Raw genomic sequence first — 24646 nt, 5'->3', positions numbered from 1 at the left:
GATGCTCACCTGGTTTCAGGTTGCCATAGATTTTTATTTTTCTGTAATGGATGGTGTGTTGAATTCTTTCAGGACTGTTCAGGACACAGGGAGAGCGGGACCGTGTGTGATTATCGCCTGGAGGCGTGTCGGGAGAGACCCCCTGCTGAGGAGGGAGTCCTGAGTGGGATCGGGACCAGGAGGAGGAGGAGGAGATGCAGATCAGATGGAGAGGAGGAGGAGGAGGAGGTGAGAGGCAGATGACGGCCTCCTGCTGGGAGCCTCATTTATTCAAACAAACAGAGGTTTTGCATACTGCATGTTTATTGAACAAGGGGACAGATTTGTTTGTTTGCTTGTTTGTAATGAACAGAGACTAAACAGCCAATAAAGCAGGACCACCAGGTCTGGTTTCACACTGAAAGGGGGTCTGCAGACCAACTCCTCTCCCTCTTCAGTCCTTTTCTTCTCCTGCTTTACGAGCTTCCTGCAGGTAAGGATGTCCACGTTCAACACGCCTGTGCTCTCCACACATCCTGAACTTTTAAAATGACAAACGATCATAGAATTAAATAATGATCATCAATAAGCCAGAGTCTGTCTTCAGTGACACGAAGCCACAGAGTCGACATAAAGAGGGAATTTTCAACACATTTTAGAGAAAATCAAACCAAACTGCGTTAAAATGGGTTTGATGTGGTTTTCAGTAAGTTACAGAAAATTACTGCTGCTCTAGTTACTTTAAAATAAGGAGTAGCTTACAAAACACAAATTCTTAAAAAAAAAAAAAAGTAACTCATCTTAAATTAAAATGTCAATTAAAAACATTTTCTTTAAAAAAGAATATAAAGTATAAAGAAGTAATTTAAAGTAGGTACACAGGTGAGACCAGGCGTCCACAGTAACATGGCGTTTGGATCAATCGGTTTAAATAACCTTTTTCTGAATAAATACATAAAAGCTCTCTCATATAAATATATAAAATTCAAATATGTATTATATTTAAAAATATATACATGATTATGCATGGTATAAAAGCAGAGCGTATTACCTTTGCAGTAACTGACTGAGAAGTGGTTGATTTAATCATTTTTTTCTTCCTTTTCAAACATGTTTGTACGTTTTATGATGGGACAGAATCCTTATTTTATTTCAGAATATTCAAAGTCCATTCATTAAAATCTAATTTCCTCTGCAGAAGATATTTTAATTATGAGCTCCCGGCTGTGTTCCTCATGAAATCTGAAGTATTTTCTTTTCAACCTTTAACAGACTGAAAAAAAAAACTATATGAGGAAGTTACAACTCTTTAATTTTATTGAAACATATTTTGAGACGAAATCTAAGGGAAGTGTAGTCATGCATTTAGAAATCTTCTAAATAGACACAGAACATAAAAAAGTGATTATTTTACTTCATTTATTCTAAGTGGAACATGTTTGCCAAGAAGTGGAAGGAATAGTTTTAAAAGTCTGTGAATGTAAATCAAATGAAGGTGAAATACTGCAGGAATTTATTGCAGGAATTTACTGTATGTCTGAGGCTCACCGCAGGATTGTCACAGAAACTTGACATTTTTAAATCTGACCCGTCACACATTCAGACAGCCTGCATGGTAAAAAAACAAAAACTCGCTTCAGTTTTACTTTTAGAGAAAAAGTGTTTCACTAACCTCAGATCAATGGATTGTATGTTTTTGTGAACAAAGTGTTTGGTTGTGATTAATTTTATGTATTTATGTTTTGCAGCAAAGTTATACTTTGACTTATATCTAACTTTGTCTAAATCTTTTTTTTTTTTGTCTTTAATGAAACATTGCAGCTGTGTTTCAGCGAGTTCATCAGTACTTCAGTAACTGGCCAGCAGCTCCAGCGCTCACTTCCACTGGCTGAGTCCATGGTTCTCCAGGTGAAGTGTGAAGGTTCTCCATCATCACACATGATCAGTCCGTGAGATTGATGCTGAACGGCTGCAGAGGCGGAGCTGACAGACGTCTCAGCGGCGGCTTCCAGCGGTTTCAATAATTACGATGACGCTTCCATTAAATTCAGAGCCAATTAATGGATTTATTAAAAAAAGAAATGGCACACAGATGCTGAAAAGATATTGAATGATTAGATTTGACTTGGAGTTTAAAGTTCCTCCTGAAACATGCTGTGTGTGTGTGTGTGTGTGTGTGTGTGTGTGTGTGTGTGTGTGTGTGTGTATTTTACACACGAAAACACACACGTTCCTGCTTGATTGTGTCCTTGAATTCAGACGGTCTCTGGAGCTGCCGGGACTCTGTGGAAAATCAATAATGCAGCGTGTTTGTTGTCTTCTGAACTGCAGAGAGGAGAAGAGGAGCCACTCTGACAGCTTTCTGCTGGTGAGGATTTAAATTAGAGCCCAGATATTCTTTACATCTTTCTTTTAAACGCCGCCGCCGCGCGTGCCGGCGTGGGAGCCGCCATTCCCCCGGTCCTCCACGCGGACGTGGCCTACATTTTCTCCGAGTGACACGGGGAGACGGGCCGAGCGCCGTGGATGAATCCCAGCGCTTTTCTATGGCCCATTTATTCACATCCATCACTCCGAGTTGGGAGCCCTGGGAGCGAGGGCGGGGGGGGGGGGGGGCTGGTTAATTTATTAGTCGTCTCCCTCCTCGGTGCGACGCAGACAGAGAGTCAACACCGGGGAGAGTCCGCATTCAGAAGAGCATTTAACATCCATCAGACTGACAGAGCGCCGCTCTCTCCTACTGTAGCTGGGAGTCAGAGCCGAACCTCCCAAAACTGCTCTGCATGCAGTCACCGCAGGGCCTTCCTCATCCTCATCCTCACCGCTATGAAGAGACATGTAAACACTGGATTCAAATATAACATATTTCTTCTCCAGTTCACGTCAAGGATGAATTGGAAATGTATGAATTCTGCTTAAAGGACATCAGCCGTGAGATTTTCAATCGCTCCATTCATTCTGTTTTCTTCCTCTTTAGGTTTCTTCCTCTTTCTGCTATAAAGAGAAAAGAAAAGAGGATGTCCGTTCTTCAGAACCTGAATTGATTTTAACAGAATATCCTTGCAGAAGGAGAAAAAAAGAGGTTTTTAAAGCAAAGAGAAGGGCAAAAAAAAAAAAAAAAAAAAACTGTCAGAAAATATAGCAGAAGAAGAAAAAGGAAGAAAGGAAGCGAGATAGCAAAAGAAGAGAGGTGAAGAAAAAAGACAGGCAGCAGGAGGAGAGAGAGACAGAGAGAGAGAGGATGACAGAAGGCTTCTGAGAGGATCATACGTCCTGTCACACCACCACACACACACACACACACACACACACACACACACACACACACACACAGCAGAGAAGCAGACAGCTCGGAGGAGGAAACGCCAGGGTCAGCGGAGGCTGATGGACACAGTGTGGCCACACGGCGGCCATACTGTCCTCAGACGTATCGCTTCCACAGATAATCTGCCCGAACTGCCTCATTATGGCATCTTTCTCTGAGACTTTACCCAGAAAAGTAAACTTTTTGAAACACTGTGACCTCCCATGCGCACTGCGACTGTAGTAAATAGTTCTTCTGTACATGGATGGATAAAAAGAACAACGAGTCATCGCTCCCAGTCCAGATTCTTGGCTCAGATCTTGACGTGAAATCAAACTACATTGTTTTCAGCATCTCTGCTGTTTTCTAACTATACAATCTGTGTATGAGGAGTGAAAACATGGCGTCTGTCGCTTGGCGGGTCGAACCTCTCCGGCACAGCCTGAGCGCCTCTGCTCTGAACTCAGTATCTTGTTGGGGCTTCTCTAGGTGTGTTGTGCTGCGATGTGCGGCGCCGCCGCTCTGCAGTGGGCCGTGTTCGCTTCCCCGCTCGCTCGCTCGCTCGCTATCACTAATGCAGCAGACATTAGCATAGCGTTTGATGTGGAGTTAGGAGACGTTTAGCCGCTCCCTGTTTAACAACTGTGTCAAGTGTTTGCAGCGTCTATTTACTCGCAGAGAACAACATCAAACAATGTGCACGCGGGGCAACAATGACGCCCCGGCTGTGGAGAATGATGAGGAGAGGGAGGAGGAGAGGAGCGCTCCTCCGCTGCTGATGCCAGCTCTGTGGAAGACGTGCGAATCAGCGGCGCTGTGGCGGCGCTGTGGCGTCCGCCGCAGGTCTTCATTAGGGCACAGCCAAAACAAGAACGCTTCGCTCGGAACCAGCTGAGCGACGCTTTCTGCTGCTTGATCGTCGAGACGACACCGGAGCAACGAGCAAATATGGCCGACGAGGCACTGATGAAGCGTCCGGCAGAAATACACGCAGAAAGAAGACAAGGAAATGACAGAAACTACAAGACTGATTTTAATGAAATCTTTTGGGACAAAACACAGAGAAAAGTCCCAAAAAATCAATGTTTCCTTTGAATTTTTCCACACTTGCAGCTTCCTGCAGGCCGGTTTTGGCCCACAGGCCTTATGTTTGACACCCCTGGTCTTCATGCATTTTATTCTGTGCCTTCTGACTTCCTCCCACAACCTGAAGATCTGTTGGTGAATTTCAGTGTTATTCTTGCTGGATGAATAAGACTGAATAACACATGGATTCCCTCCATTCATCTTCTGCAACACTTTATCCAATTCATGCTTGATCCCAGCTGACAGCAGGTGAACGCCGGTTACACCCAAGTTGGATGGAGAAACATCAAACCTGAACATTTCACACACTCAGGCCTGCTTGTGGTTCTCCTTACATGGACTAATGTCCTGGAATAAGAATGATAATTTCACCCGTTTGGCTTCATTGAGGATCACGTGTGATTTCAAACAGATGGCTGAGTGATTCCTGAGACGTTGTAGCGTCAGATGTGTCTCACAGCCGCCTCACCCCTAAAGAAACCTCTGACTCGAACATGGGACCTTCGCCCAGGAAATCTTGGGTTTATTTAGCCAGACAGTGAGAAAACACAGATTTGCTTCATGTGATTCCATAATAATAATAATAATAATAATGAATTTTATTTGTCATGCACTTTACATTTGTAAAACAAATCTCAAAGTGCTACAATGGAATTTAAAACAACAGTGACGATTAAAAGTAACAAATACAGGCTAAATCATTAAAAACACTCATACTTACACTCATAAAATGCAACAGAGAACAGTAAAATCATTCAAAAGCTTTCAAAAACAAAAACGTTTTCAGGCAAGATTTAAATGAGTCCACCGACTGTGGTGCCCTCAGGTGGACAGGTAGGGCATTCCACAGTCGGGGTGCTGCAGCCTGAAAAGCCCTGTCCCCCATGGAACATAGTTTGGTTTTGGGGACCTTCAGCAAATTGATGTTGGCAGAGCGGAGGCGTCTGGTCGGGTCATGTGGAGAGAGAAGTTCTTTAAGGTACACTGGTGCACTACCATAGACACACTGATGGGTCAGGAGGCAGATTTTGTATTCCAGCCTGAACCTAACCGGGAGCCAGTGAAGGTTATGGAGAATGGGAGTGATATGGTGTCTTTTTGGCACCCTCATCAGGATCCTGGCAGCACAGTTCTGGATCGACTGAAGCCGTTGAAGGCTTCTTCCAGAGATCCCGATGAGGAGTGCATTGCAGTAGTCCAGCCTGGAGGAGACAAAAGCATGGACCAGCTTCTCAGCAGCGGGGAGGGAGAGGGAGGGGCGTAGTTTGGAGATGTTCCGGAGGTGAAAAAATGAGGTCTTACAGATGTGTTGGATATGGAGGTCAAAGGAGAGGGTGGGGTCAAAACGGACACCCAGGTTGGTAACGGCAGTTGTTGGGTTGATTATGTGACCGGCAAATGATAGAACTGTGGAAGGGGAGGACTTGAGTTGATGTGGAGTTCCAATTAATAGAAATTCAGTTTTGGAGCTGTTGAGCTGGAGAAAATTGTCATTCATCCATGCTTTAGTCTCCTCCAGGCAGGCGGTGAGTGATTGAATAGAGAGGGAGGAGGTCCGGTCCAGCCTGACATAGAGCTGAGTATCATCAGCATAGCAATGGTAGGAGACTCCATGCCTGCTGATGATGTGGCCCAAAGGGAGCATGTAGATGGAAAACAGGCTGGGTCCCAGCACTGACCCCTGGGGAACCCCACAGGTGACAGCGTGGGACCTCGACCTGGCTTCCCCAAGGGCCACATACTCAGCCCTACCAGTCAGGTAGGACCGGAACCACTGGAGCGCTGTATCAGAAAGACCAATGAAATGCTGGAGTCTGTGGAGGAGGATGGAGTGGTCAACAGTGTCGAAGGCGGCTGAGAGGTCCAGGAGTAACAGGAGTGATGGAGACCCCTGGTCAGAGGCCACCAGCAAGTCATTGGTGACCCTGACCAGAGCTGTCTCAGTGCTGTGAGCTGAACGGAAACCGGATTGGAATTTGTCATACAGATAAGAGGACTGGAGGTGTGTGTGAATTTGTGAGGAGACTACTTTTTCAATGATTTTTGACAGGAAGGGAAGATTGGAAATGGGCCGGTAATTTGATGTTTTTTCAGGGTCAAGGGAAGGTTTTTTGAGAAGTGGTTTAATTATTGCAGTTTTCAATGACTGTGGCAGGTGACCGTGTTGCAGGGAGTGATTGATGATAGTTGTGATTAGGGGGCTCAGTGTAGAAACATGGGATTTGATCAGGGATGTGGGAAGTGGATCCAGGTGACAGGTGGAGGGCCTCATCTTGCGAATGACGTTCTCCACCTGTCTGTCTGTAACAGGGGAAAACTGGGAAAATTTGGAAGCTGGAGTGGGAGGTGTGGAGTTAGGAGAACTGGAGGGCAGGAGAGCAGAACGAATGTTATCAATCTTGGATATGAATGTATCCAAAAAAGCATCACATTGTTCATTATTGTTTGTTTTTTGTGTAAGAGGTTGTGGTGCGAGGAGTTTGTTTACAGTTTTAAACAGTTGTTTAGAGTTTCCCGGGTTATTGTTAATGATGTTTGAGTAATATTCAGAGCGAGCAAGACTGAGGGCTTTGGAATATGATTTTTGATGTTGTCTGTAAATTTGTTTATGGACTGTTAAACCTGAGGCCAAAAAGCGCCTCTCGAGGACCCTCCCAGCCGCCTTCTGTCTACGCAGTGCACCAGTGTACCACGGAGCAGATTTTGTGAAAGTCACGGTCCGAGTCTTCAGTGGGGCATGGGTGTCAAGGATCAGCTGTAGTCCAGTGTTGTAATGGTCCACTAGGGCATCTGGGGATAAGTGGTGGGCAGTCTGGGTGAGGTTATGGAAGTCACGGGTCAGGTGGTCTTGGTCAATGTCTTTTATTTTGCGGAAATGGATTTGTCGTTTGTCCTTATGATTTGATGCTTGCAGGGGGAGGTCGAGTGAGATGGCACTGTGGTCCGAGATGCCGAGGTCACAAACATGGAGGTTTTTTATGGGGGTGTTTGTAATGATGAGGTCCAGGGTGTGTCCTTTGGCGTGGGTTGGAACATGTATATGCTGGGTGAGGTTAAGTGAGTCAATGAGTTGGGTGAGTTCCATAGAGTACTGACTCTTGGGGACCTCAACATGAATATTGAAGTCCCCAAGAATCATGACATTGGAAGATTTTGCACAAACAGACAGAAGGAGATCAGTTATTTCTGTGATGAAATTTGAATGTGGTTTGGGTGGCCGGTAAATGAGGAGAACAGTCAATGGAGATGGATTTGAACAGGTAAAAGCCAAACATTCAAATGAGGACAGAGTGGGAAGTGAGAGTGGCGTCAAATGTAAGTCAGTCCGGTAAATAATCGCTAAGCCTCCACCCCGCCCGGTCCCACGTGCCCTGTCTAGGTAGGAATACCCAGGGGGGCATGCTTCATTTAGTATGAGGTAATCACCAGTTTTCTGCCACGTCTCGGTGAGGCACATGAGTCCAATATTCTTTTCTAGGATGTGACTGTTGATCAGAGACGCCTTATTTGTTAATGACTGACAGTTAAAAAGTTCTATTTTGATTTGTGGTTTTGATGGAATACACTTTACCAGTGAGCGCAGAGAGCTGAAGTCCACCCCGCGTTTTCCGTGCAGCCTGCCGCGGCGCTGTCCCAGGACTACAGGGCTGTAGTTATTAAGCCCCGAGGAAGCCGCGCTCTGATGACGCGTCGGATGACGCAGTGGGTGAGCGCCGGTGCGAGCAGGTGTCCACACGCTGGGGATGAAACCCTCTGCCCGCGGTCCAGAGTACCAATATCTCCGCACGGCTCCTCTATGGAGGCATCGGGGCCGGCCGAAAGTTCCCGGAGGTTCCACGGTTGCCGCGTGGGCACCGAGCTCCCGAAACGGACCCGGCAGATGACGGAGCATGGTGGACGGTGGGGTTAGCTTCACGTTGCTACTGCCTCCTGGGAACCATGGACCAGGCACCCAGAGATTGGAAACTGCAGCGGACAGCAGCAACACGTTCAGTGCCAGAGGTGTGACGGATAAACACCGAGGAGGGAGACCCATGGAGACAAGGTAGGCCAGATGGTGTTGCCAGAGAGACCGCGTGCTTGTCCCAGAGGTGGGCCAACGGTGGGCCAGACTCTGCAGGCTCCAGGAGGGGGCTCCGGCTCAGGCTAGCAGGTCTCGGGTGTAGAGCAGGCTCCAGGAGGGGGCTCCGGCTCAGGCTAGCAGGTCTCGGGTGTAGAGCAGGCTCCAGGAGGGGGCTCCGGCTCAGGCTAGCAGGTCTCGGGTGTAGAGCAGGCTCCAGGAGGGGGCTCCGGCTCAGGCTAGCAGGTCTCGGGTGTAGAGCAGGCTCCAGGAGGGGGCTCCGGCTCAGGCTCAAAAGTGTATGCCCAGCATAGGAAGCACTCAATACGGCCCACTGTCTGCAGTGCAGCAGATAGGAGATTCCATACACTGTATCCTCTATGAGGATATTAAAATTCTAGAAAAAGACTTGTAAGGTGCTGGATATCGTTCTTCTTTGAGCATATTAGATTTGGCACTGTAGTTCGAGCAGGCCGTCTTCCATTCCTCAGGTTGATGGATGGATCAAGCTCCTCTCATTGAACCAGCCTAATCCTCCAATAGAACCTCTACCTCTACCTGCAAGGTTAGACAAACAATTCTCTATTTAAAAAAGCTTACAGGACACTCCGGACCATTTTCTAGTGAAGCTGCTGTAGGTTTAGAGTGCTAGGAGACGTGCATGATCTTTTTTCATCTCTTATTTTATGCTTCACTGACATTCTGCCTCATGGTGTGATGAACACATAAACATGACAGAGTGTGTAAAACACGTTGAGTCTGCTTAAGAGGTAAAAGGTGAATTCTAATTAAAATTCATTCCACATTTATATAAAATTTTGCATGTAGTTTTAATAACTTCATTTGTATAAAACGGCATGTCGTCTGCATAATGTGATGAAGTGACACGTTTTTCTGTGTTCGCATGTTTCTTCCCGGCATCATGCAGTTTAGGAGGAGAGCGAGAGAGAGGACAAAATAGGAGAGGAGCTCTGAGGAAGGAGGGAGATAAGAAGGAAGAGGTGAACAACAACACTTGTCAGTGGCGATGCTGCTTCAGATTGGGATGGGAGGAATTTAATGGAATGGAGGCGGGAATGGGAAGTGCTGAAGGCGAAGAGGCTCTCGCCTTCTTTCCACTGAGACGCAGCACTCTGTTACACAAGGCTGAGGCCAAAGTCCAATGAAATTATTGGATAATTTCAAGGAAACAGAAAATTCATTGCTTGAAATGAAAAAAAAAAAAAAAAAAAGACTGGTCTTTCAAACAAAATACAAATTCCTGCAGCACCACTTTCTTTTAATGACGTTTCCATGGTTCTTCCGTCCGCCTGCCGCTCTGGATCAGTGAAAATCCATAGCTGTCAGTCGGCGTTTCAGATGTGCGGCTCGTCCAGCTGTGGCAGGTGTTTCTGTTCTCGGCCTGTCAAGGACAAGCAGCGGGAGACGAGAGGGTCGCTGGGAAGTAACCACCAACAATCTGCTCGGCGTCTCCGCTCCGTCCCGCTCGTCCAGACGCGGCCACGGCCGTTTTCCAGGCAGCTGAAGTGTGTGTTTCCCCTGTAATGCTCCGCCCTGGTGTTTATGTTAAACGTGTGTGGAGCGCTGCCCTCTGAAGCTCTGCCTGCTGTACAACAATCCAGCAGCCAAAGGCCTCTTCTCTTTGATATGAAGAGCAGCCAAAAGGTCCTCTGGCTGGAGGCTGATACGTGTCAATCAGCGTTTTATTTTTTCCTCCTTTACCCCTCGCTCGGCGGCGGCGGCGGCGGCAGCGCCTGCCGTCCTGTCCGTCTCCCTCACCTACAGCGAATCCCTCCCCAGCGCTGATAACACTCCAAATAACAGGTGAGCGACTGCTGGCAGAAAGGAGATTGCCTGACCTTATTGTTTGCCTTCGCCTCCTCTTTGTTCTTCACAAATAAAGGGTTTTTTAATAAACTGAAAGGTCCTCTGCCGTGGCCCATAGAGAAAATGAAAGGGGGCAGTGAGGTATGGTACAATGTGGCGGGAAAAAAGAGCAGCTCATCAGAAAATAACAAAGGTGCAAGTTAAAGATAAGGCGCCTGTCAGAGATTAATCCAGGCCCGCTTGATTGTTTTCTTTAATACCAGACCTGCTACAGCAAGCGATAAGTTTGCTGAGTAATTTGGTTTTCTAGGGGACGGGCAGCGAGTGGGTGGCTGGGTGCTCGAAATAATATTCAGGTGTGCTCCATAATTGATTTCTTTTTTTTTTCCAGCCCTCAGTTCCTAAAGAAAAATGAGATGAAACTCAAAACTGCTTTGACTTGCCTTTCTGTTCTTCCTCCTCCTCCTCGTCTTCTCATCTCCTCCCCCCCTCCTTTTTTTTCTTGCTCACTTCTCTTCTCTTTCTCGTCCTCCTTTGGATTAATAAACTGGCTTTGTTGAAGACAATAAAGGAAAGGAGAGCGTGTGCTTGAGGAAGCAGTTTTCTCTTCTTGCTAGCAGCTCCATTGTGACGGCTCTTGAAAGAGGAGAAGAGAGAGAGAGAGAGAGAGAGAGGATGGGCAACATTTACTGCAGACAGACAGCACAGTGTGTGTGTGTGTGTGTGTGTGTGTGTGTGTGTGTATGTGTGGGGTGTGGGTGCATGTGCGTCACGTTCTGATGAGTCGAAGGAAAATGAATGCAAAGAACAATAGATTAAAATCTATTAGTTTGGTAATGAAAAGAGCGGATACAGTCACCCTATGTTAATTTGACGGCAGAAATAAAATATGTAAATACGATATGGGAGGGAAAATGAGTTCGGGAGAGAAAAAAAACTTATCTGAAAAGACTTTTTAATTTTCTGCAGCAATTACCATCCTTTCCCCTTTTCCGTCTCATTCCTCAGAGATCATCCCAGTTAAGTTTCTCTCGCTGCCGCTATAGAAAATGCAGACTTACTCTGAAGTAGATTTATGTGGAAACGACAGCAGAATTCCCACAATGTCACAATGAGAGTGTGTTGATATTTTATCAGTATTCAGGGAATGAATAGGAATCCGAATTTCTTCGTCTTTCCATACGATGTTAATGTTTATAGCGTATTGTTATCTGTGTGTAATGTGTGTGTAGCAGCGCCCACTAGTGGCCCAACATGAAAACCTTCAGTGTTTGTATTTTCAGTGTTACTGCAGTTTCCTTGCTGATGGACTTATGTTACATTTGTGAAAATAATATAGGATGTGTTTTCACTTGATATTCTGTCGCAAAAACGGAGCCTGAGGAAGATATTGTTATTGCACATTTCTACAAAATGATTCAAATTATTCTTCAAACGATGAACAAATGCAGAAATTCTGTGTAAGTTTTGTGACGATAAGCGCCTCCTGTTTTCTGCTCACCTACATCCTTTGCATAGTTTTCTTTTGTGGCATTTGTATTTTTAAAAATTGAGCAACGTGCTTCATTATTTCTGAAAGCACAGCAGCACAAATACAGAAAGTCTCCTTGAAATATTTATTGTTCAAATCAATCATTCATTCAGTCTGCGCCGGGTCAATCTGAATGAATAAATTGTTTTTACCCTGAAAGAGGGAATGGAGAGATGGATTCAAAGGAGAGAAAGCAGTTCCTGTATTTTCCATTGTTTTTGCCATTTTGAGGTCAGAATTGATGCGCCATTAAAAAATCCCTCATCTCTCTCTCTCTCCATCTCTCTCTCTCTCTCTCCACCCTCCCCCCTCCCCCCTCTCCTTCTCACCCACTCCTACAGAAGATGGCCTGCACTCCAGGGCTGTTTTCCAATTACGGCTCAACCTTTTCAGAGAAGGTCATTATAATTAGAGATCCATTTAGCTTTTCTGTGAAAAGCACAAAATAATTTTTCTGTGATTGTGGTCTGCGGAGGAAGTAGCAGAGAAAGCAGGAGGAGAGGGAGAAACGCCGCTGTAGTGCTGATCTCAAGTGGCTCTATTATTATGCTTGGTTGGACAGGTTGCATGCATTAATGGCTTCACTTGGGGGAGAGACTGGCCTTTTGCACATTACTGGCGCATGAATGGAAAAAGACATCTTGGAAATAGCTCTCCAAATCAATACCAGGCCCGTGTGTGTCTGTGTGTTCACCTCAGCAAAGGGAGGATAATGAGCAGGGGGGAACTTCATCGGCAGTGTCTGAGGCTGCAGACTTCAACCTGCCTGGAAAAATGAATTTTTCATGTGTGATGTGGGAGAAATTTATTATAGAGACTCTCCTGTTTGAACAAGTCCTGCCATGACAGGATGGACAGGAGACGGATCCAGAGGAAAAGCAGAGAAATGAGCCCGATGTGAACAAAAACCTACTGAAAGCTACTAGATACTGCTCGCTCGCTGCTGGACATGCAAATGAATAGTCTGGATTCTATAGAGGAGATCAGAGATCGTTGCGCCGCAGTGTCGGTGGGATCAGAAACTGTTGGTTTAGGTCTGGAAGAGTCTGTGGACAGTCGCTGTGATAACCATATGACTGTCTGAGTTCTCCTATTCTTAATGGTTATGTTCTCCAAATGCATGTGCGTGTTTTCATCATTAAAACTAACAGCACCACCTACTGGCCTGGCATGCTAACTGCATTGCTTTCAGCGTTTCTGCTGGTTCCGTGGAAATTGACGTCGTTTTCAACACGTGAAGCTTTTCTGAAACGAAAACACAACGATGTGGTTTCACTGAATCATTGTCATGTTAACGGATCCTTTGCCTCATGCTGAACAAGTATGACCCTGTTTGCTGAGCACTGCCCCCTACAGTCAGGCAGAGGTACTGACAGCCTCACTAACTGTGGATAAAACTTATTGAAATTATTGGAAGGACATTCATTGCTCATACATGTATACAAATACTTCATTTCACCATCATTTCTTCTGTATTTTTCATGATGATAACCATATATCTTATGTAAAATGCAGAGTTTATCAGGTTAGTAGTCAACCAAGTGATACAAAACAACAGACTCGTCCAAGTTTTTTTTCCTAATCCCTCTAAACTTGGCACAATAACATGTAAATAGCTTTAAAAGATTTGTCTTCATTCAAAAGTCTCCTGTTGAGAATTATAACTGGAGTTTTCATTCAGTTAGAGACAATAGAAAAGTTGAGGGAGTGAGTGTTTCTCATGGAAACCCAGATGAGGCGTTTCTGTACTTTGGAAATGAATGAAAAAAATCCAGCTCCTGCTGGTTGCAGATCTGTTGGTTCATGAAAAGAATGAGACGTTAACCAAATATTGAAACAGTTTTTTTGTCCTCCTGCGTCGCACTGAGCCTTTCTTTCTTGGTTCTGGTTTAGTGAGATGAATTAAAACATTAGCTCAGGTAGCTGGTCTCGTGCCGCGGCGTTCTCGCATCCTCCGCTCCACCAAAATCTAAATAATACACACATTCATTTACAACACTTTCTGTTGCTCCAGGGCTTATTTGTTTTTTCATTTGTCTTATTTGTCGGTGTGTTTACGAACAGAGCTCCTCATTTGGACTCCCGGTGCAGCAGACAACCTGCACGGCGCCTCCCTCCCCTCCGCTGCACCGCCGAAGCAGATGGCTGGGGAACAACGCTCCAAAGTGCTGGAAACCAAATAATTGGTTGGAGGGAAATCGATACGGCGCTGGAAACAAACCCCTCCTCTCCCCTCACAGTCCATCAGTCTCGCTCTGCAATTACCCCATTGATTGGCCGCTGCTAATTGCGGGTCTCATTATTGGCGGTTTCAGCCAGTCGCTATTGCAGCAGCTGAATCCAGAGGTGAACGGTGAGGAGAGCCCTGCAGAACGCAGAGCGGTCCGCTGACGGCCTGGTAACGCCAAGTTAAGATACTCTGGAATTCAGTATTCAGTTCATGCTGCTCTTAGAAAAAGGCTTTTTCTGCTGTTCTGCTGCAGAATGAAAAGACGGAGACAGAGAGCGACCAGCAGCGGATCGTTTTAATGAAGGTAGGAGTCAGGAGTGGTGGAGTGAGGACACAAACCCTGGTTCGATTCCCTCCTGTGCTGACCTCTTTGTCCAGTTTTCCTTAGTGAAGGTTGAACTTCCACAGCAGGTGAAGCCTCAGCGTGTAATCTGATCCCCACCGCCCCTCTGAAGGATCCAGGTTCCACCTTTTCTTTCCACCTTGACTGAAACTCACGTTCTTCTGGAGACCAAGACTCACAATCAGATGGATGGTTGAAAACTCAAGTACTTCAAAATTGTTTTTTTTTTTATTTTAGTGCTGATAAAAAGTAATGTGCTAACAAATTGCGCTCATGTTTCCAGTAGAACGCGTTATGATTTTTTTTTTTAGCAATGCATCATTTTGAGAGGTGGACCATCTGCCATTTCCGGTGGCTAATGCTAATCTGCTACACAGGAGATAGTGGTGGTGCGGTGCAAAACGACCAACTCCTCCTTAAAAAGTCCATGGATGGTTCTCCGCCGAACAGGGAAGTGATATGTGAGCGATTTGTGAAGCAGCATCGTGCACGAGTGTGCTGTGCTGTGTTGGTGTTGTACTTTTGTTTCATTTTAATGAAGTCATTTCAGTAAATTTAATGATTTGATTGTTTTTGGTCATAATAGGCAGACAGTTCTTCCTTTCAGCATCTCAACTTTTAAATGCCGAATGGTTCAAATCCCACATTTGTGAAGCTGCTGACAGTTAAAATACATGCGGCTTACAAGTTCACATATTACGTGATTAACTACAGTCAGATCTGCGATTAATTAAATTCAAACATTTTAATTGACTAACAGCACGAATTTTTTTTATTCTTTTTTGTATTGTATAGGATTAATAAGACACACACGCTGACTGTTTTGATTTAAGTTGAATTCATGGACCTGAACTCTTGATAACTTAGATTTAGACAGATTTAGGCCTTCATTGTCAATGCATGTGACCTTGCGGTGAAATTTAGTCTGGAAAACTTTCCTTTTTATGGCAACACATGGTTAAAAGAAGAAACAAAACAGTGGCAAGTGCATTAAAGTGGTTAAAAAAACAGAAGCAATATAAAAAAATGCATTGTTGTGAAATTAGTGAGATAAGCCCGGTTTGTTTGTAAGTCTCTCAGTATGCAGAGTAATAATTGTGTGTAATCCAATAAAAACATAACAGTAAATTATTCATTCAAATTAGTTTCTCTTCTTCTACTTCCATTGTTTTTATCCCAGTTTGCATGTTTCTTTTAAGTGTGTGTGTTATATTCACCAGAAGACTGAAACACAAGTAAACGACGAGCACGACACAAAATACAGAAAAGTTCCCAAAACATCTGGATTTTATCACATTTCAGAGACATTTTTCCTGTTGGAACGTCGAGAGGACAACAGTATTTAAAACATGTAGAAACAGAAATACACTGACTGGAATGATTGTGTCAATAGACAGTAATGTCGTTAAAGTGCGTTCGTCTGAACAGTTTGAGCCAAAACGACGATGTCCGTGAGAGGGAGCGAGACGGGACTGATGGATGGAGCTGCGCAGCGTCGTCATGGATCACCTGGAGCTCGTCAGTGAGTTCATGAGGAAGACCGAAGAGGAACGACGCAGACGGAGGGAGACTGGCTGTGAACGGAGAGCGGGAGGCGGGAAGGTGATGGATGTCCCGGGGTGGAGGTAGAGATTGAACAGGACAGAGCGGCGTTCAGGAAAACAGAAGGACTAAACAGATATGTGTGTAATTATGAGCTTTATCAGGGTTTATGAGCCAAGCCTCAGAAAATGAAACATAGATCCGGACTGTCAAACACATTTCACTTCAGGAGCGGAGTGGGTAAAATAGTAACATAACCTTTGAATTTCAGCTTTAAAGCTTTGTTGTGGTGCAGCGAAAATGTGATGGAAATGTTTATTTATTCACAAAACCAAACCTGAAAATCTCAACATAATGAAACTTTCTGGAGCAAAACGCAGTGAAATATCTAGAATACTTCTGCAGCTTTTAGAAACTCTGTCTGAGTAAAAGTCTGAGTAAGAACTGTGTTACTTTGTCTGAAACGCTCCATTTTTAGAACAGAAAATCGTCTCCTTCAGATTGTTTCTGGGTCTCATTCCTTCGCCGTGCAGACAGAAATGCTGCTCATTGTCATTTTGCGTCACGTGACGGCGCCGCTGTCTGCCTCATAATTACTGAGTGCAGCTCTGCTTCAGGAACACAGGAGAAAGACGGCAGGCGGCGGGAGGCTCCGGCTAACAAAGGGCCCCGGCTTCTGCGCCACACTCCTCATCACCACGCCATCTCCTGCCCTGCCGTCTTTCACTTCAGGACACGGATGAGAAGTTCAACACGTTTATAGCCATCATTGTGAAATTGGTCGAATATATAATAACATAGATTACAGCAGTGATCGGCAATATAAAGTTAAAAAATCAAAAATCTGAAATACTTTTTGAAAATCTGTATAGAAGAAATGAAAAGAGGAGGAGATGTGTCGTTTGACGTAATATTGATCGAGAATCGCTTCACATTTGAATCAGTGAGGATTTCCGTTTGACGAGTTAATGGTATCAACCGGTTTTAATATCATTATATTCAAGATGGTTTTCTGTCCTGAGGCTGTGGCGCCCCCTGGAGGCCTGGAGGCCACGGCACACTTAGCGTTAGTCTGTACAGCCTAAAGGTCCAGTCGGCTCTGCCCTGTTCTTCTGGGACAATAGCAACAAACTAACAACGTCAACGAGTGGCCTGCATGAAAACTACATCGTTTTCAGCATTTCTGCCATTTCTGTGGAAACAGACATTATTTTCTTTCTTTTTTTTTTTTTTTTTTTTTTTTAATGTTAGCAACAGGACGAGAACGAATCTCCTCCTGCTGCTGCCTTTATTTAAAGCTGGCGTCCGGCATGGCTGCTGGACAGGACCGGGACGGAAACGCTCAGAGAGCGAGAGACAGAAAGAGAGAGAGATAAAGAGAGGGAGAACGGGGGGGTACAACCTATGTACAAATTCACAACAAATGCAAAACAGTGTTGTCGACGCACCACACGCAACCAAGAACCATCCCAAACCCCAATCTAGACAACACCAAAACAGAGCTGACAGCCAGCACAAAAACTGACAGAACCATACATTTATATAATTTTTTTTCTTTTTTTTTTCCCCCTGATGAACCATAGTAGTGAACAGACTAGTAACTAGTAGTAAACTCGGGGCGTGCATCAAGAGAGGGCTACTACAGACAGACCACCATTATTCTAACCACCACAAGAAGACAAGGTAACCGAGTATGTGAAGAGTGATTAAAGATCAGCGTGATCGTGCAAATATGATGGTGATAGTGATCATGCACATATGACTTCTGACCCCTGAGAAGGCCAGAAGCAGGCCAGAGAGGCCCTCAGAGCCCAGACAGCCGGCGGTCATCACAGAGCCATCACAGACATTATTTTCAAAACATTGCTGGCTAAATGTGAAACTTTTCTGAAGCAATACTTTTTTAATAGAGCTACTTTTTAGTGGCAGAGATTCACTCGTTTCAAACATCTCGTTGTCATCTCTCAAACAAAGCCATTTTCACTTTAAAAATGCTATTTTATTTTGAAAATGCTGAATTCAATTAAAATGTGCATTCATCTCGTGAGAGCTGTCACGTCTGCTTTACTCTGATTATAAAAGACATTCGTTTCATGTTTTTCGTGCTTCGTAGCTGATCGTCGACCCATTTCAGTCTCCAGCAGGAGGTGTGGCTGTGTGGACCACAGATCTGTTCATGTGTAACATAATCAGGATCAATAAAGTCCTTCATTCAGACGGTTACTGTATTGTGCAGATGTATCAATGTGAATGACTGCTAATCCTCGTCAAACGTTAAATGGGGGCGTGGAGGGAGGGGTGGGGGGGTTCAGTAAAGCCTCTCAGGAGGATGTGAGGCCTTCACACACCGGTTTGGACGAAGCTGCTTAAGAAGCAGGAAACTGCAACTCGTCTGTGAGTTTCTACACATTCTGGTCTCCTGGACTCACGGTGGACATGAGGAGTTCATGTTTAGGTTTATTTACACCGGAGTGAAAATATCAGTGAGTGAAGAGGATCAGCACAAACTAGCAGGATGACTTCACTGTTTGCTTCAACAGGTCGTCAACTTGGAAGGATTTCCTCCATTTTCTACACACACACACACACACACACACACACACACACACACACACACTGTCCTCTCTCCCTCGGGGTCTCTGTTAGAATTGACCTTCTCTGCCTTTCATCACAGGAAAATATCACCCTCAAAGAATAATAAGGCCGCCAGACACATTAATTAGAGAGCATCTCTTTAGATAATGTCTGAGAGAGAGAGAGAGAGAGACGGGACGAGAGCGAGGACGAGACAGAGAGAGGCGGACGATGCTGGGAAAACAGTTAATATGCAATACAAATAATGGCTGCTGTTCTTCCTCATACGTGGAGTTTTGCAGATATACTGTCTCGTGTTTTGAGGGAACAGCTGAGCAGGACTGAGAGACGTGTTCGTCTGACGCTCCTGGTCACTGACATCAAATCAGTCCCTCAGTTACAATTACTGACGGTTTGACGATCGACTGATGCGTGTGCAGAGCACATGAAGCTGAGTCGGGCTTAGCGTTTTGTTTAGTTTTACAAATCTCGCCTTTTGCCCCGTTTCCATGGAGACACGGTCGGAGCGTTTTCAGTGTCTCCAAGCATCATTGTCACTCAAACTAACATCCAAAATGGGATGAAAGATTTCAGTTTTCACTTGAAAATGTCACGTAAACGACATCTAAATCCCACGGCTGACAGGTCACCGCTGTGGGTTCCTGAGCGTGACCTTTGACCCCAGCAACTCTCTGACTGGGAAGCCCGTCGCTCCTGGAGTAAAGGTTCAGCATGAACAGGATGCGTCACATGCAGGGAAGTGTCACTCATTATGAGCTGGTGAATAGATCAAAAGACACAGGAACAGGAAGGAACCCTTCACAGCATCGAACATGACAAAGTAAGAGTTCAGTTGGACAGTATTCCCGAGTTCAGATCAAATCTCGTCACATTAACAGTGAGAGCAGCACACTGTGCACGTGTGAGTGCGTTCCTGGTTTGTTCCTGGTGTCATGCAGGTCAGGATTTTCCTCTCACAGATGACGGGAAACTCCTCGCATTGCTGGTAGTTCGCCTGAATTTGATCATTCTGAGTGATTTTCTCAGTGACGTTTCTTCTTCGTCCAGTTTGGAATGAAAGGAGAACGAAGTGAGAAACTTACGAAACTTCTGTCCTGTTCATTAAAACTATGCATCGTTTTGATTTCATGCCTCTCGTTTCTCTCACATCACACGTTTAGGATTTCTGTGTGTGTGTGTTTGTGTTGGGGGGGGGCTGCTGGTTGCCAAGGCGACAGAAAGACCGTTTTCCTGTTCCTTTTTACAGCAGGAAGCAGGAAGACTTCATCACCCTGGATGCCCCCCCCCCCCGGAACAGGTGCCCCTCTGCCCCCCTGTTTTCCCCTCCTCTCTCCTTCTTTCTTCTCCTCCGTTCTCATCACAGCAGCTCTGCTCCGCCGCCGTTTCCTCCAGCTCCAGACTTTCGGCTCTCCTGCTGTTTCTGACATTTTCTGCTGCTTTGTTGCGTTTTAAAGGTTGTGACTTTTAACAAAAGCAGAAAAAAAAAAAGAATTCAACAAGAAGTTTCACTTTCAGTGTGAGAAATGAATTTGCCAACAAACCCTCAGAAACTCTGAAGTTTTACTTTGTTAACAGGTCATTCGACATTAATTTAACCTAAATAATAGTAAAACCTTAACTAAACTGTCCAAATCTCCCCAGACTCCCAGCGACTGGCTCCTGATGCCCGTTTAGAACAACAACAGACTCATCGTGAGTCTTCAGCCTCTCAGCGTTTCAGAAGCAGTCGTTTGTTCCTGGATCTGCACTGAAAGGAATCAAAAGAAAGAAAAATATGATCATCTAACAGAAGCAGAGGCAGAGGATGAAGGCAGACTGAGAGGAGGACGCCTCAGACTGAAGATCTGAGAGAAACACAGGAAAAAAGGAATCAACGCGTCGATAAGGATGGAGGGTGAACGAGACGACGGCAGCAGCCTCAACAAGGTCAAACTGGAGGGTTCACCGCTTATTTATCATTATAAATATATGTGGAGATTTGGCCTGTTCAGAATCATATTTCAACTTATTGTTTTAATTTATATGTTTGATTTTTAAATTTAAATCCATTGATAAAGACAATAAAAAGTGATCCAGGGGGTGAAAAGTGTTTTTCCTCAGTGCGTCTTTTCATTTGATCAACGTCACATTTTCTATAAGATTTTCCAAACCAACAAACAAAACAACGTTTCCATTTAATTCAAAACTCACACAGAAGGAAAAAACAAAATGGATGAATGGATTACAGTAAGATAGTTTTATATTTCCACTAAAACTACAAGCTTTTTGTTGATTCTATAATAATATTCAAACATTCCAATCCCATGATTTTTGTACAAATTATAGTTTATCATTTAAAATAGTTCTCGCTGATTTAAATGATGAGAAGTTTTCAACACAAGTTAAAGTATAAAATAATATTTCTTCCTTTTTATCCCCAGATAGTCTCTAAATAGAACAAATCTCTCAGTGGTAATAGATTAGATGATCCTGTTGTAGCAGGCTATACCAGGGATGTCAAACATAAGGCCCATGGGCCAAAACTGGGCCGCAACAAGCTCCAATCTGGCACTGATCCAACAAGGAGGAGAAGGAGAAGTTTTGCAGCAGAAAGCATCATTAAAATTGCGATCGCTGTGATTTTTTCTGAGTATTTGTTTGACTTTATGACAGTAGAGACGTTTTCATCAGGTGTTCAGAGCTGACCGTGCTTCTGTTTCACCGCTCAGGATGAAAGTCAGAAGCTAAAACTGAATAAAGACTGACAGAGAGGCAGCAGGGGAGGCTGTGTGATGTGTGTGTGATGTGTGTGTGATGTGTGTGTGATGTGTGTGACCTCCGTTCCGACGCGCTCCGTCTCTCCCGTAGACTCCATCGCTTTGACATTTCCTCTAATGAAAAACAAAAGGACGGAGATTCCAGCGTCACTCACTCACAAACCTGATTACGGCACCTGATGGAATTATCATATTTACAATAAGACCTTTTCCCCGGCCCGGCGCCGGCCCTATTGTGGCCGACGAAACGTGACACGGCGGTAAATGTCACGGCAAATGTGACAGACGGCGAGGGAAGCGGCGTGATCGACGCCTGACAAAATGGGAGACGGACGGGAAGGAGACGAGCGGCGATTCCGATCTGACGTTCCCGGTTTAAAACGAGCGTTTTTAACAGACTAATTGCAGGCGCTGGTGTGGGAGGAAGGAGCGGTGGCGGGGCGGTCCTGGTTATCGCTGCAGCAGGGCGGAACAGGCGCCGCTCCGGCCTGGACCCGCTCTTGGCTCCGTGCCTCGCCACTGTAATTTGGATGAGTGCAGCTCGCTTGCCTTTGGGCTCATTAACAACAATATAAACAGTAATTACTGTGATCGCCTAATTAATTCATTTAAAAATGCTGCACGGCGTAAAAGGCACGAGCAAATCTTTTTCTGGAGATAACAATTTTACGGACTCATTGTTGACACAATTAGCGATTTCATGTTCCAAAATACAGCCGGAATAATTAAAAACTTTGCCTCTTTTTGTCCTAAATTCGCTCTTTTCTTATTCAGATTGCGCGCTCTCTTCCTCTCTTCCTGGCTAAGCTTGCTTTCTGTGACTTATCCTTCTCTTGATCCCCGTCTCCGGCTGCAGCCGTGATAAATGTAATCCTCCCCTCTGGACACGCTCCTTTTGGTTTTTTTTTTTGGGGGGGGGGGGCCGTTCGGCGCCCCCCCTCCCCTGGATCACAGAGCTTACACACACTCCTCTGCTGTCATTCTGTCGGAGGGTTTTGTTTGGGTGAAGAATTGGAGAATTGGAGCCTGATTGTCCTTTAATTATATCGACTTTGTTGGCCAGTTAATTTATGATTAACAGTAATTAGGAAGGGAAAAGTGGACTTTTTATAGCCGGGGACAATAGACACAGAGAATAATGAAACCTTGGCTTTTGGCCCTGAACATCCTCTATATGTAGTACTCCAAACATTTCAATTAAACTGTTTTTTTATATATCATAATGACATTTAAACCTCATGTTTTTAACAGATTTCAGCCCAAGAAGAAGTCAGCAACAAATCAGTCGTATTTTCTTGTTTCTAATATAATATAGTCTCCAAAGAGGACACATGTCTCATTTATTAAAAGACTAAATGACCCGGTCGCCACAGTGTATATACTATGGCTGTCAAACATAAGGCCTGTGGACCAAAACCAGCCTGCAAGAGGCTCCAATCCGGTCTGCCGGAATTTAAAAAGTTCTGATATTTTCCTCACGTTTGCTCGGTGCAAAAACACATATAAAGTTTAAATTTAAAGGCCATCATGACTCTGTTTTACCGATCCGCGCTTCGTCCTCCTAACTCCGACAGTAAAGCTGCAGCAGTGAGAAGGATTTGATTATGGTTCATAAATGATGGATCAGATCTGCTCATGTAGGGAAATGAACACGGTTTTAGAGGAATATCCACTATTTTTAGCATCAGGAACTGCCGGCGCGTAAAACAACAAGCGCGCGTGACAGAGTGCTTTATGTTACAGACACAGTCCTCTGACCTCTCACAACCCCAATTAGTATTCCTGCGGAATTTATTAGCACGCCTGGCATCACTTCTTGTTGATTACCTCTCTTCTCATTAAAGTGAGAGCAGATTTATGGACAGATCGGACTGACGAGAGCGGGGGAAAACTTGATCACAGCGGTGATAAATCTGCACGCGTTTCACTGCGATTCGCTGGCTTTTTTAAAGAGCGCTCAGAGATTGACCATGAATATTCAGAGGCAGGGGCCAAACTTATGGCGTCTCTCCTCCGGCGAAGGCAAATAGCACACAGAGAAATCAATCAGAGCAAACACAATAAAAAGATTTCAATAAGGTGACTGTAGTATTTCATGAGATGAAGGGTGACGGAGAGGAGGAAAGTGAAGCAAAGCGCTTCACCGCCACCTGCTGGAGGGGAAGGGAAAGACAGCTGGGGGGGGCGAGAGGAGAGTCGCTTCTTTTCACTGCGTTTCCCAAAAAAGAGTTCGTTTTTATGACTCGGCTCACTAACAAGAATTGGCTCTTGCAGCAAAGATGAGAATTTCAGTTATAATTCTGCCCTTCCTTGACACAGTATTATTGTATTACTTCTATCTATGAAAAAATGAATAAAAAAAGATCTATTTTGTCATTTCCACTCATGAAAAATTAGTTCTACATCTCAGCAAAAGATAAATATAAAATCCACCCTGTTTTAAATGCTTATCAAGTTTTTTTTTTTTTTTGTCTTTTCATTTTTTGAATCTCGTTGGGAAATACTGATCTATTCCTCCTTCACACTCAAACTGAGCTTCACTTAGTTCAGGGGTCACATACAACCCAATTACATCTTGAATTGGCCAGACAGGTAAAATAATAACCTTTAGATTTAAATTGATAATTTTTCTTTGTAATGGTGAAGAGACGGCTGTCTTTTGGGCTTGGTATTTTGGATGTAATGAAAAACAAAAACAAAGAAAATGGAATTGTGGTATACTATGATATATCCTATGATATGATATGATCCTATGATATAATATAGTATTATGCAGTAAACAAAGCACCACATTGCATACCTTTGTTAATTATTCTGTCTCTGCTTTATCTGGAGAAGGGAGTTTTTTCACAATGTACCAGGAGAGGCTCACTGGAGCCACTGATTCACCAGTATGATGTTAAAAGTTTTTTTTAAATATTGGAGAAATAATAATGGCATTTGCACTAACCAAAGCAAGTTAAGTTTTAACATTGGAGGATCCCCAGACCGCAGAGAGCCCCCGTCTGGAGCCAGAGCTCAACTTTCATTAAAAACCGAGGGACTCCTGTGCTTCCTCTAAATGACCACTAGATGGCGGCAGAGTGTTGTGAGTGTGTCTAAACGCAGTGCCATTCATTTTATTGAGAGATGTTTTAGAGACAGAGGTCTCACTCTGCCTTTTTTATGGATTACATATAAGTGCATCGATACACCAACCAAAATGCACATATACATTTTTGAACCTATATAAAAGTGTATTTATCGAGTCGTATTTTTAGTTAAATATCACCTGAAGACAGTTTAGGATTAATTGACTGTGTAATGTCTTGTGTCTGTTGTTCCCAGATTGTGGCGTGTTTTCAGTGCGATGCGGCACATCCTCCCTCGGTCCCCGCTCCGTCCACACTGACA

General features: G+C 44.4%; 1 long non-coding RNA gene across 1 annotated transcript; it reads left to right on the top strand.

The window, feature by feature from the left end:
• Positions 1–8087: 8087 nt before the first annotated feature.
• On the top strand, positions 8088–15483 carry LOC115396858 (uncharacterized). Its single transcript, XR_003932407.1, has 3 exons — positions 8088–8414; positions 13852–14185; positions 14271–15483. It is a non-coding gene; the product is annotated as an uncharacterized LOC115396858 (long non-coding RNA).
• Positions 15484–24646: the final 9163 nt, after the last annotated feature.

The sequence above is a fragment of the Salarias fasciatus genome, chromosome 11, assembly GCF_902148845.1.
Source record: "Salarias fasciatus chromosome 11, fSalaFa1.1, whole genome shotgun sequence".
Taxonomy (NCBI): domain Eukaryota; kingdom Metazoa; phylum Chordata; class Actinopteri; order Blenniiformes; family Blenniidae; genus Salarias; species Salarias fasciatus.
This window is presented reverse-complemented; position numbering and strand designations above follow the sequence as displayed.